The sequence below is a fragment of the Drosophila pseudoobscura genome, chromosome 2 (genome assembly GCF_009870125.1).
Source record: "Drosophila pseudoobscura strain MV-25-SWS-2005 chromosome 2, UCI_Dpse_MV25, whole genome shotgun sequence".
NCBI lineage: Eukaryota > Metazoa > Arthropoda > Insecta > Diptera > Drosophilidae > Drosophila > Drosophila pseudoobscura.
The window spans coordinates 19,855,972-19,869,171 of record NC_046679.1 but is presented as its reverse complement, the minus strand read 5'-3'; positions in this window follow the sequence as shown (position 1 = coordinate 19,869,171).

Below are 13,200 nucleotides of genomic sequence, written 5' to 3'. Positions count from 1 at the left end.
AAAGTTCACAGTATCCTTGCTGTTGAATGAAGAATGTTTGTTTCTAGCAAAGCCCTGTGTATAATTGGGAGGAAAATTGATTCGTTGGTTGGCTTCGAGACAGATTTTATAGAACTTAACTTAGCATTATTACCTGCCCTAACGCTGATCTGAATATTAAAAATACCAAGACAAAATAATCTGAATAATTCAATAGGGGATGGCAGAAAAGTTTAAGGGGATCGCATAGAGGCGAAATTAAGTGGGGCATTAAAGTAAGTATGAAAAGCAAATACGGATGGTGTCCTAATTTATGACAGTCACGAACAATGGGATATGACGGCAAATGTTGGGTCAAAGAATGGAAACGTCATCATAATTGGAGCATGGTTCTCAGACATTTGACACGCAGCAACAGCGGTTGTTCCCTGGGGGTAATCCATTCCCACTTCTATCGTTGAAATCAAATCAGTTCTGTTCCGGGACACATTGTCGAAAATAATGAAGACATCGATAGTCTGTTGTGTTCCTGTCACCATCCACTTGACGGATTCAGTGCCCACTTTGTCTGCGGTTAAATCACCACTGAACATGTCAGTCCCAGCTTGAATGTCTGTGAAGTGACGAAGGGACTCTGTGGGGGGTCGGTCCATCGACAATGCGAATAATAGAAAGAATTTCCGAATAATATCGGGGGTACTACATATAACAAAATAAAATATAATAATATAATCAGAGGGAATTCTTCTCATTTTTTCTCTAAATTTCTCAGTCGTCCACATATTTTTACGTGTTTATAGCATATAATATGCGAATAATAGAAAGAATTTCCGAATAATATCAGGGGGTACTACATATAACAAAATAAAATATAATAATATAATCAGAGGGAATTCTTCTCATTTTTTCTCTAAATTTCTCAGTCGTCCACATATTTTTACGTGTTTATAGCATATATATAAACCAATTACAAGTTTATTAATATTTCTCCGTGCTTAAGTTTCAATTTGCTGACTAATGTCATGCTCCCATTAGGTAGAACAAGAACCCCTTCTTTAATAAATAAAAGAAATCAAAGCTCTCGGCAATTTTGTGGGCTTGATTTGTGGGGGGGGGGGCGTTTGGTTTATTACGTATACGATGGGTTAGCTAGAATAACCATCAGTCACGTAGCAAAACGAAGTCTCTTTTTAGTCCACACGTGACCTAAAACTATTCGTGTTTGAGGCTTATCCACAGTTATAATTGTTGGGGTAACTTTTCCGACCACGATTACGTCCTTGGCCTCGTACATTTCAAGAGGCGATTTCAAACATATTTGGCTGTCATGAAAAAACAATTTGTTGAATGAATGTGCATGAATTTCGATTTTTCTCTTGAGCCTGGATTTATTAAGAATAAAATATGGATATGAAAATAAGAATATACATATATATAAATTAAAAGATATTTGCCTAATTCTAGGAAATGGATTATAAAACCCCCAATTATTTGGATACAATTTTAAAATGAAACTAAGTTTTTCCAGCCATTACCAGGATTTCATTGCATATACGAGTATGGTGGCGAAGCTATTATTGTTACAAGTTTCTGTACAAGTCAGATATGTTAAAATGTGTGGCATGCTTACGCCCCCACACCAATGACATTTCCCTGTCGTGGCATTTCACAGATACTCTCAGTCGCGAGTGCTTCAACGTCAAGTAGGTGGTGACAGCGTTTGTCATCATCATTAACATCGGGAACTGAACTTGACAACGGTGATTGCAATATCTTTGCTACTTCTCCTAGAGACAGAGCTCTGGAGAAATGTTTCCAATCTCGTTTGCAGAGCAGCATCTTGTGCGTGTCACAATCTGTTCTATTATGATGATGTTACTTGTTCAAGAAAATAAAGAAGAGGTCTGACACTCACATCTCAGTGTGAGGACAGCTCGAATGAATGCATGAATCGTTTGCTGTTGCCTGCAAGTGTCATCGCGACAGTCTGTCACTCTGGCAGTGCGTTCGCCAGCATCCATGAAGTTTCCTCCTTTGTGTGTTCTGCTCTGTCATCCGACTCGAGCCTTAAATTATAACTATTTAATCTTCACAAGTATGCCATTAACATAACTGCGGTTATATGTATATGCAGATGAACCATTGAAAATTAACACTTGAAGCATTGAGAGCATATTATGACTGGTGTTTAATGCATTTATTAATTCTTTTTGTGAATGCATCACAATTAGATTCTTCTTTAGATTGCCTCATCTTTTTTTTTTTGTAATTTCAGGACTGATAACAAATGTCTCAAAGTACAAAACGATTTGGAAAAGTTACCCTTCTTGGAGAAGTACGATGCGAAAGACGTTTTTCCCTCTAGCAAGGTTTTTTTCGAGGGGCTTAAAACGATTTTCTATGCTTATTATTTGAGTTTATTTCGTGACAGCAATTGAATTTCCAAGTTCCACCTTGTTTGCGATTGCTTGACATCATTGATGGGTGGCAGATTGAAAATGGCAACCTTTATTTGCTGCCACATAACAAAACGAATTGGCTTGATAAGTTAAAGGGTGTTTTCCTTTATGTGTTGAGCGTTTGAATATTTGATATATTTGTCGATTATATAATCTGAATGGCAGAAAGAAAAGCTAACGAATGAAAAAGGATATGGCGATGTTTGTTAGGGCACAAATCTTTTGATTTTTTTCTTTCTTGCTTTTTTGCTGACCTTTAATGAAACCCTAATTTAAATTTAATTTAATATGCCTTAAAGGTAAACGAAATCAGGGAATTAAGAACTTCCTGGCTACTTTGCAATATGTGTTCCCTTTAACGCTCTTACCAACACACTTTTTGCCTCTTTTAAACCTTGAATCATTATTCTTTTGCTCCGAGTTCATTGTCAGAAAATCTCCTGCCGGATCCTCGTACTTCGCCCATTACTCAAAGACATGAGCAAAACGCATACTGGAGCTCGGATGCCACACCCCTCTCTTAGACACGTCTTGTTATATATGAGCTGACAGCAGTCTGAGGAATGGCAGCTGCTGGCATGGCCATTATTAATGATGCAATTGACATGACCAGAATGGAGGTTAGTGTTACAGAAATAACATTTGGCACCTCTTCAGACGGAACTGGTTTCGATTTGTTTGCCAAATATGTAGGACATTTAATTATAAATCATTAGAAGACCTTCGATTATCCTCACACTTTTTGTCACATCTTGTGTGTGCGTCGCCTTCTTTGTGAGCCGCTGTTTTCTTTTCGGGACTTTGTGTTTTGACTTTGTTTGTTCTGACTGTGGCTGTGCAGCGTACACTTTAATAAAAATTGCTTTGCTTTCCCACAATTTAAGCCACAAAACGTGTGTTTCCAGAAAGGAAATTGACCTGAAATATTCTGATATTTGGACCATTTCCATATTTAATAGACATGGAGCGAGATCGTTCACGCATATCGTATAGCCAATGTATATAAGAAATGTATAAGAAATGTACATTTTTTTGACAAATGACGACCATACCGCTGTCTAGCAGGGTGTACTTATTATGCAAATGAACTGGAAGATGCGTCTGTGTATTGGTGGTTGCCTTACTGGGGAATGCTTGGCCCTTTATTTAGGATAAATATATCACCCTTCAAGAACAAAAGGCAACCCCCAAAAAGGGCTGATGAAATATTGGACTATTTTCTCATAATTTGCACAGCAGATGAAAGGATACAGATGCAGAGGCATGTGCTGAAGGAAAATTTGTAAATTTTCTTACAAATATACATTAAGTAGATTGCTTCCAATGGGGATGGGCTCTGTGTACCATCAGAAAAATGCACACGTCCTTGGTAGAATACTGCCCTTCCCTATGTTGTTCGTACAACCTTAAGTCATGTTAAAAAGATTTCGAAAATTATGGGGAAGAAAACGAATTAATGGCAACCATTTTCCTCATTTATCTAATTTCGCCAAATTATGTAAATTCTTTCCATAAATTTAATTGTTCCACCCCATTCTAAAGTCTCTGCCGTTCGAGTGTTCCCGAGTTTGTTAATGTAAATGAATGACATTTTTAGAAGCACTCCCTGTACCGGAATTCGCTTTATTTAGTAAGTAAGCAGACTACTTTCAATTCAATTGATCAAATTGAAGACCTAAACAAAAAACTGAGTGTATACGAAAGTAGCACAGTTGAAACACTAAAATAAAAGGATTAAATGTAATTAAATGACTGAATAATCACCAGAGTAGCAGAGGCATGAAAAGTTGCACTCAGATGCTTGCAGCCTTCTATGTACCTGAAAGAAACACAATTTCCTGACTGCCAGCAGTTTTTTCAATCTGTTCCGTTGAAAGTTGACTTGCTCTGTTGACGGCATTTTAATCAAAATTTGTCGAGTAACAGGAACCAGTGAAAAAAGGGGGCGAGCGGTTGTTTCCTTTTTCTGTGGTCACAAACTTTTTACCAAAGGTTGCTTTTCCTATTCAAGTCCCAGGAGACGGCGCTCAATATCCATCTCTTAAAGTCAGAAGTCAAAGTCAGGTCCATTACGATCTGGGACAGGTTGGGCTCTCAGTTGGGAAAAAGTACCTACCTCGGCGATTAATGTCATGGACTTTTATGGGTCCTTTCCTCCTGCTGTTCCTAAGTCTCCATTGTTGTGCACTGTTCAGATAATGAAATATACATTTTGCATCCGTGTTGCGGTTTTTATGAACTAAAATATGTTTTTGCCTCTTCTACTTTTATATAAAAATCGTGCTTTTGTTGAGCCTGCTTTTTTTTACTGATTGTCTACGTTGAAAATCCGAATACCAGTCCACTTAAAAATTTACCTTATTTTTAAAGACCTGTCAACAGTCCAGTGTAGTCTGCTTTGTAATGCGGTTGATTCTTCTATAATTAGAGATTATAATCAATCAATAAAGACTAAGTTCAAGCACTTTAAGGCAAAGAAAGTGTAAACAGAGATTATATACGATTTCTGTAATCAACTGCTCGGCCTGGCATTAAAATCTCAAGAGTGCAAAAACTGTGGAACTTGATGCCTTAACCATTTTGTGGCGAAGAAAATGAATCACAAGTGCTTTTAACAGTCAAGTTGAGGGATTCCGAGGTTAAGTCAACAGTACTGTAAATAATCTCTGGCAAAAGTGAACGACAACACAAGAACGCCTCTTAACAAGATATAAATTGGAGCCTCTTTGAAGGACAATGTAGAGCCCTCTTAAAGTGTCTGAAATTTCATAAACAGCATGGTCTTACCTCTGTTTGAGGTGTCTGCGAGGTGTCGCCTTAAGATGGAGAGTCTTTATTGAATTTATTAGTCCAAGATGCATAAGCCATTGCATTGCATTACGGCTAAAGTCTTACTCAAAAACAAATTAAAATTACAAAAAACTTAGAAGATATAGAAAAAGATTGTTGTACGTTCTAGCTATAAACTCTCATATCTATCAAATGTCGGCAACATTTGGCCTTCACCTTATTTGGTTTTATTTTGTTAACCTTAACTCTGCTAGAATCATCTTCCCTTTTTCCACTTTTCTTTTTTCTTTCATAACACAAAATGGCCTAGATCCATAGACCCATTTTTTGTGGTTTTTAGATATTCTGTGGCCAATTTTAATTTTCTCGCAAACACAAAAGGATTTACCGCATAGAGGCGCATTAATTTACTTAAACTTAACACGTTGGTTGGAGTTTCTGCATCCCTTTGGGGTTGGCTACTGAAAATGAATTGCCTTGTTGGTTAGATGCCGTTTTTGTGGCCTGAATCAGTTATTCAATAAATTATTCAGTCACGGCAGCACACACTCAACTCAATTTTAAATTTAGTTCCTACAGAACTTTTCCACTGCAGTGAACTGGAAGCAAAGGAATATTTGAAAGATTTATTCAAAAGACTCTCTTCGCAGTGTCACTGATATACAAAACAAACGAGTTCAAATTGCAAAGTCTGGAACTTTTATGAATTATTATCAGCAAGAAGAAACTTGTAGAGCCTTAAGCAATGCTTATCCTTTCTATTTCAGACTCACTTGGGACCCATATCAATCTAAGGTAGGCCATGTGTCCTCCCTGCACATCAAATTCCAATGACAGATTCTATATATTTTCCAGTTCACCTTTTGAGCTGTAAAGTGCCAAAAAGAAAGTGAGAACATGGCTCTCTGACAAGTTCGCTAGAAGTTAATTGGCCCAGAAAGCACATGCCATGGATGGCTGGACAACAGAGATAATTATCTACAAGATGCATAACGGAAAAGCTGCGCTAATTTCTGACACCATTTATGAATATTTTTCCACTTAATTAATTCAATTTGCATTTTGAGTAGTTTTGGTCGTGGCCATCAGCAAGTCGAAAAATTTCATTAAGAATAAAGAGAGTTATGCGGAAACTAAAAAAAAATGGCTGAGTGCTTGATGGGTTTTCTCTTCTAGCTTGTTCTGGGAATGGAAATTTATGCGAGGTACAGTGCGATAAACAACTACAATACTAAAAGACGAATTGACTCCAAAATTCATATGTGAGAAAAATATACAGAAAAAAAACCAAATTGGAGTTTTCGTTTCGAGTGCTAAAAATGTATGTTAGAGAACCGAATATATTTTCTGTTTCCTAAAATTAGAAGGGCTTATCCATCCAGCTAATGTGGCTGTGATAATCAAAAAAAGTGTGTATCAGAGTGGCGTGTAAAAAAGTTTAATTTGTCAGACAAGCACCATAGAGCTTCTAGTGATAATTTTCCCATTATATCAGAATGAATTTTATTTCAATTTGCTTCAAACTACGTATAAATAAATTTATATCAAATTTCAAACCTGTTTTTTAAGATATTAATTTTTCAAGCCAAGGAAGATTTTTTGTTTGAGTTTATTGCCACTGCCTGTTTTTGACAAAATTTAACAAGAAAAATTATAATAAAGATTATTTTTATGGCTGACAAATGCAAGCGCGTCTACAGAGCCAATGATTGATTGAAATTTAAACAGGATTATTGTATGCAATGACGCTAAAAATTAATGATATAATGTATCCATACATACATACATAGTTTTAAGGCAGATGCAGCAACTTTTTGAATCTTTAATTTTTATACCTGTAAACTTTTAATAGCACGGTTTTATTATATGTTCTTCTGTCTTCATTGTCGTATATCAATTGATTTGTGTTGGCATATCGATACTTGTCGAGGACAAGTATCGATATATCGGGTACATTGGTATTTCTTATAATACTATCGATGAGTAACTCTTAAACTAATATTCAAATCTTATAAACTAATATTCATATCTTACATTCGGGCAACCTGACTACAGATCGCCCACGATCTACACACTAAGGCATACAGTTGGTTAAACATTTCTTAGTCGGTATTGTCTTACTTTACATACTACTTCATCGATTAACAACATGAGACCATGGTTTTATCATTACACTCTACCCAGGGTTTAAGCCTTGCTGGTTCTAGTATACTTCGGAATGGCATTTGCGTCAACTGACAGTCCTCAATGTCGACAACCTCATAACGATCATTATCCAAAACTCTATTGATCCTGTACGGTCCTCGATACTTTGGTGCGAACTTCTTATTGATCCCCGGTGTTGTGTCCACATGCCGGACTGCTACATAGTCACCAGGTTCATACTTTAATGGGGCTCTATGTTTATGGGCATACATCTTCTCATTTCTTTTCTGCGACAACCGTATGTTCTCACTTGCTATTTCTCTTATAGTTTCCAACTCTCTAAGTTCTGACGCTAACTTCTCCTCTAGGTATTCGGTTAATTCATCTACAACGGGTCCTTTCTGGGGTATTCCAAATAACAATGTGCTAGGTGTCTTTTTCGTACTGCTGTTAACGGAGTTATTAATGGCGTGCTCTACCTTGCTCATCAACCTATACCAATCGGCTTGCTCAAGGGGCTCTGACAGTTTTCCTAACATAGGAGTAAGAACACGATTCACCCGCTCCACTTGGCCATTCGCCTGCGGTGCACCTGTAGCTACCTTAATGTGCTCTATCCCTCTCTCCTGCAGAAAACTAGAGAACTCTAACGAGGTGAAACAGGTCCCACGATCTGATATTATCCTAGTAGGGCGACTATAGAAATCAAAATATTTACTTAAGGCATCCTTCGCTTCCCGCGTGCTGGTACTATTAACCGGGAACAATTTGACAAACTTAGTGAATGCATCTATTACCACAAGGAGGTGTTTTCGCTTAGATCTAATACTCGGCAATGGACCCAAATGATCAACATGTAGGGTATGAAAAGGAACACACGACTTTGGGATACTATGGAGCGTTCTGTTATGGATTGTTTTAGGCATCGAGTGTAGTATACACGGTAGACAGTTTCTGATGAACCTTGCCACTTTACTTCTCATTGACGGAAACCAGTAGGTCCTCAAAAGGTCACTCACGCACTTCTCTGCGGCCAAATGTCCTAGTTTTTCGTGTGACCGCCTTATCAACTGCTCTTCCATACACATTGGTACATAGAAACATAGTTTGTTTTCACAACTCCTCTTGTAAACAATACCATCTATCATTTCAAAATCTACTTCAATTCCATCCTCTAGCATTTTTCGAATCCTAACTACTTCCTTGTCTCGCATCTGTTCTGTTTGCAATATCAAATCAACATCTTCTGGCGTTGCACCTACTACCCCAACTATCAATGATTTTAGTAATCTTTCCTCCTGAAACTCTAACTTGTCCCTCTCTACTGTATCCTCAACACATTTTTTCACTTTATCTGAATTCCTACTACTAATGTACTTTACTCCCCCCACCACATCGTTAACGCTTCCTCTACATTGGCTCAAATCTCTAATTTCAATCTTCGATCCATCCTCTTCCCTATATTCACTATTCTCTATGTTATCTCTACAATCACTACCAAGGTTCTCTCTATCATCAGACTTCCACCTATTTCCCAATCTACTTCCTACTGCACTTGATTCTCCACACTCAATCGCAGGGTTCTCTACTGTACTACTACGCTCTCTACTGATATTTAATTCTCTACACTTAATCACAGGGTTCTCTACGGTACCTCTATGCTCACTACTAGGGTTGTCTCTACTTACACTATTCCTTGTATAATGCTTTCTACTATCATCTTTTTCTAAATTAGACTTTTCTAAACCGTATTTGACTCTATAACCATCCTCTAACATATTCGTCACTTGATCTTGTCTGCTCAGCGCATCAACGTGCGCCATACTGGCCCCAGGTCTGTGCATAATGGAGTAATCATAGTTCTCTAACTCTAGGGACCACCGTGCTATCTTAGGACTAATTGACTTTCTGGTTAACGTCTGTACTAACGAATTACAATCCGTGATTATTTTGAAGGACCTATGCTCCAAATATGCTCTAAAACGCCTCAATGCATAAATTATAGCTAATGTCTCTAGTTCGAAACTATGATAACGTGATTCTGTTTCTGTTGTTTTGCCAGAATAATAGGACACAGGGTGCATCTTCCCATCATCTTGTCTTTGCATCAGTATTGCGCCATAACCGTATGAACTTGCGTTTTTCCGTTTCTCTATTTGGGCTAAAAATGGCTAATACCGGAGGATTTGCCAACGCATTCTTAAGAGTTTCAAACGTCTTCACCTGTTCTCTATTCATAGGAAACGGACCACCTTCTTTTAACAACTGCACCAAGGGCTTAGCTGTCGTCGCAAATGACAACATGAAACGTCGAAAGTACGAAAAGAATCCCAAGCATGAGTGCAGTGCTTTTACATTTTGAGGGACTGGGTATTTTTTCAAGGCCTCAATATGGGAATCACTAGGAACTATTCCGTTTTGATTAACTTTATACCCCAGGAAATCGATGTTTCGATTGACAAACCTACACTTTTTTAAATTTATCTCTAAATTTTGCTCGCTAAACCGAATGCATAGTCTTTTTAATATATCCATGTGTTCTTCAACTGTTTTAGTCGCTACTAATATATCATCCATGTACACTACAATGCTTTTGTTCCTAATAAAGTCTCTCAAGAGCTCCGAAATAAATCTTTGAAAAATAGCTGATCCATTTTTTAACCCAAAGGGCATTCTCAAGTACTCATACTGTCCTTGCGGTGTCACAAACGATGTATACGGAACTGATTTTTCTTCTACGCCTATTTGATGATACCCGCTTTTCAAATCTATAATGGAAAAACAGCACTTGTTTTCTAAAAACTCAAGACAGTCCTCAATAAGGGGCAATGGGAAATTATCTTTAACAATTCGTTTGTTCAGACCACGGTAATCGACACACATTCGAAGTTCTCCTGATTTTTTTTTTACTAGGACCAACGGGGAAGCATAAGGAGACTCACTATGACGGATTACTTTCTTTTCTAACAGATCATCTACTATTTCAGCTACTTTCTCTCTCTCATGGTAGGATAAACGACGCGGAGTACAATGAAATGGTGTTGTTTCTGTTACACGAATCTGCATCTGATACTTTGGTGGTGCTTTAAAGTCAAATTCTTTGTGTAAATAGTATGTCTTAATAACTTCCCTACACTTTTCTGCAATAGTGGGGCCAAATTCGAAACCTACGTTAATATGTTCCTCTTCATCAATCTCTACCGACGCACAAAAGTTACTGAATTCGTCGCCTTGATTCATATTCTCGATGACCATTTTGTCATTCCTTGAGTTTTCTTGTGTCTGATTTTTAAATGGATTACAACGTTTGATTAGCTCGCTTCTTTCTGATTGATTACCGTCTAACTTATCATATAGTCTTATGTTAATATTATTTTTACTTTCGGTGAATAAAGACGCGCAGGTTAAACTAATAGCTTTTTGCTTTAACGAACTTAATGGTGTGTGTTGCTTCGCATTGATATTTTTCTTATGAACTAATTTTACTTCAATAACTTTAAGGGCATCGCGTCCCAACAATACCGGCAAAGGCAGCATGTTATCATCTACGATGTTTAATAAAACGATATATTTCTTTGTGCAAAATTCAATATGGCACTTAAATTTTCCCCATATGGGAATTGGTTGTCCTCCTAGTCCATAGTATTTCCTAACTTCATTATAGGCTTCAACTATAGCCGACTTCGGTATCAAAGACTTATGAATAAAACTTACTGGGCTACCTGTATCAAATAGACTAAAAATACTGACGCCTCTTTGTTCACCAAACGGAAGTCATAAAGTGATTGACTGGACAGCCGCTAACTCGTCGTTGTTTTTTTCTCCTGGTCGCTCCTCATCTTGAACTGCAGCTACCCTAGTGGCCATCTTTCGTTTCGGGCACTGCGAATATAGGTGGCTGGTACTCCAACAGTTAAAACATGCTCCATCCGGTCTCTTTGGCTGACTGCATTCCTTCATAACGTGCCCAAATTGCCGACAGTTGTAGCAACGCATTGCGCCACCACCTTGCTGCTGCCCAACTGCCATACTCACATTTAGTTTTCCCTTTGTCATACCTTCGCTACGAATTGCTACGACGCCAGGAGCTCTTCTGACCTTATCATAGGTGACCATCTTGTCACGCAACTCGTTGAGTGTGGTGCAGTATAGCATGGATGCTGCCATGCCCGTCTTGTCCTGCAGTCCCTCTACGATGAATTTGACCACATCGCTCGTGGCCATGTCTGCTTGCGACGCTATGCTGCACATTGCGACGAAATATTGCAATGCGCTTTCATTATTTGCAATTTTCCGTGCCTCCAGTCGCTTTCCAATGTCCCACGCTGTCACTTTCTGCTCAAAGACGTTGAGCAATTCTGCTCGCATCAATTGCCAAGTCAAAGGCGCCACATGGTCGATGTACGCCTTCGCCGATCCGCCTAGCAGCCGCTTCGCTAATATCCAGCATTTTGACTCGGATACACCATGGAAATTCATAATGTCCTCAAAGTTACTTATCCAACTGGTTACAGCCTGGTCGTCATCTCCAGAAAATGGACGCATCAACGCCTCAATGTGTGTCAAGTCGATGCAATCTCTCGGCGTTTCCAACTCCATAGCCTCTTTCTCCGTTTTCAATATGCTTAATTTGAGATCAGCTAAGCGCTTGCGAGAAACGTACAATTGTTCCAACTGCTGCAAACGGCGCGATTCTTCTTCGTATTCATCTGATCGCATGGTCAATTTCGAACAAGCGTTGTCTTGTCGCGGCATGAATGCTTCTCGAGCCTTCTGCACATTTTCACCATGTTCTTCTGGCGCCGCTTTTACTGCGTGTTGTGCACTACGGTTGTCTCTGTCTATCTCGCGCTCAACCGGGACTGCAAAAATGTCTGCCTGCATAGTCTCGTCTGCGCTTGGCGCCGTATTTCCTAGCTTATGCGTGTCTTCCATGATTTTTTTCACTGCTGTACGTAATTGGTGTATGTTGGCATCTTGATCAAAATATACGTTTTGCCTACGCAATATGTCGCTAAGTTCACTTTTGGTTTTCGCTCTTATGTCTGCATAGTTCATCGCAGAGTTTTATTTATTTATTTTTTTTTTTTGGGCAAACCCCACACCTGATATGTAAACTTTTAATAGCACGGTTTTATTATATGTTCTTCTGTCTTCATTGTCGTATATCAATTGATTTGTGTTGGCATATCGATACTTGTCGAGGACAAGTATCGATATATCGGGTACATTGGTATTTCTTATAATACTATCGATGAGTAACTCTTAAACTAATATTCAAATCTTATAAACTAATATTCATATCTTACATACCCGATACTCAAAATGAGTATTGGGGTATATTAGATTTGTGGTAAAAGTGGATGTGTGTAACGTCCAGAAGGAATCGTTTCCGACCCCATAAAGTATATATATTCTTGATCAGCATCAATAGCCGAGTCGATTGAGCCATGTCTGTCTGTCCGTCTGTCCGTCCGTCCGTCTGTCCGTCTGTCCGTCCCCTTCAGCGCCTAATGCTCAAAGACTATAAGAGCTAGAGCAACGATGTTTTGGATCCAGACTTCTGTGATATGTCACTGCTCCAAAAATATTTCAAAACTTTGCCCCGCCCACTTCCGCCCCCACAAAGGGCGAAAATCTGTGGCATCCACAATTTCGACGATACGAGAAAACTAAAAACGCAGAATCGTAGAAGATGACTATATCTTCTAGAGTGCAAAATCTGAACCAGATCGTATAATTATTACAGCCAGAATCACGAAAACAATTTCACTCTTTCTCGCTCTGTCTCACTCTAACACACAGGTTTCATGGTCGGTTTTGCCAA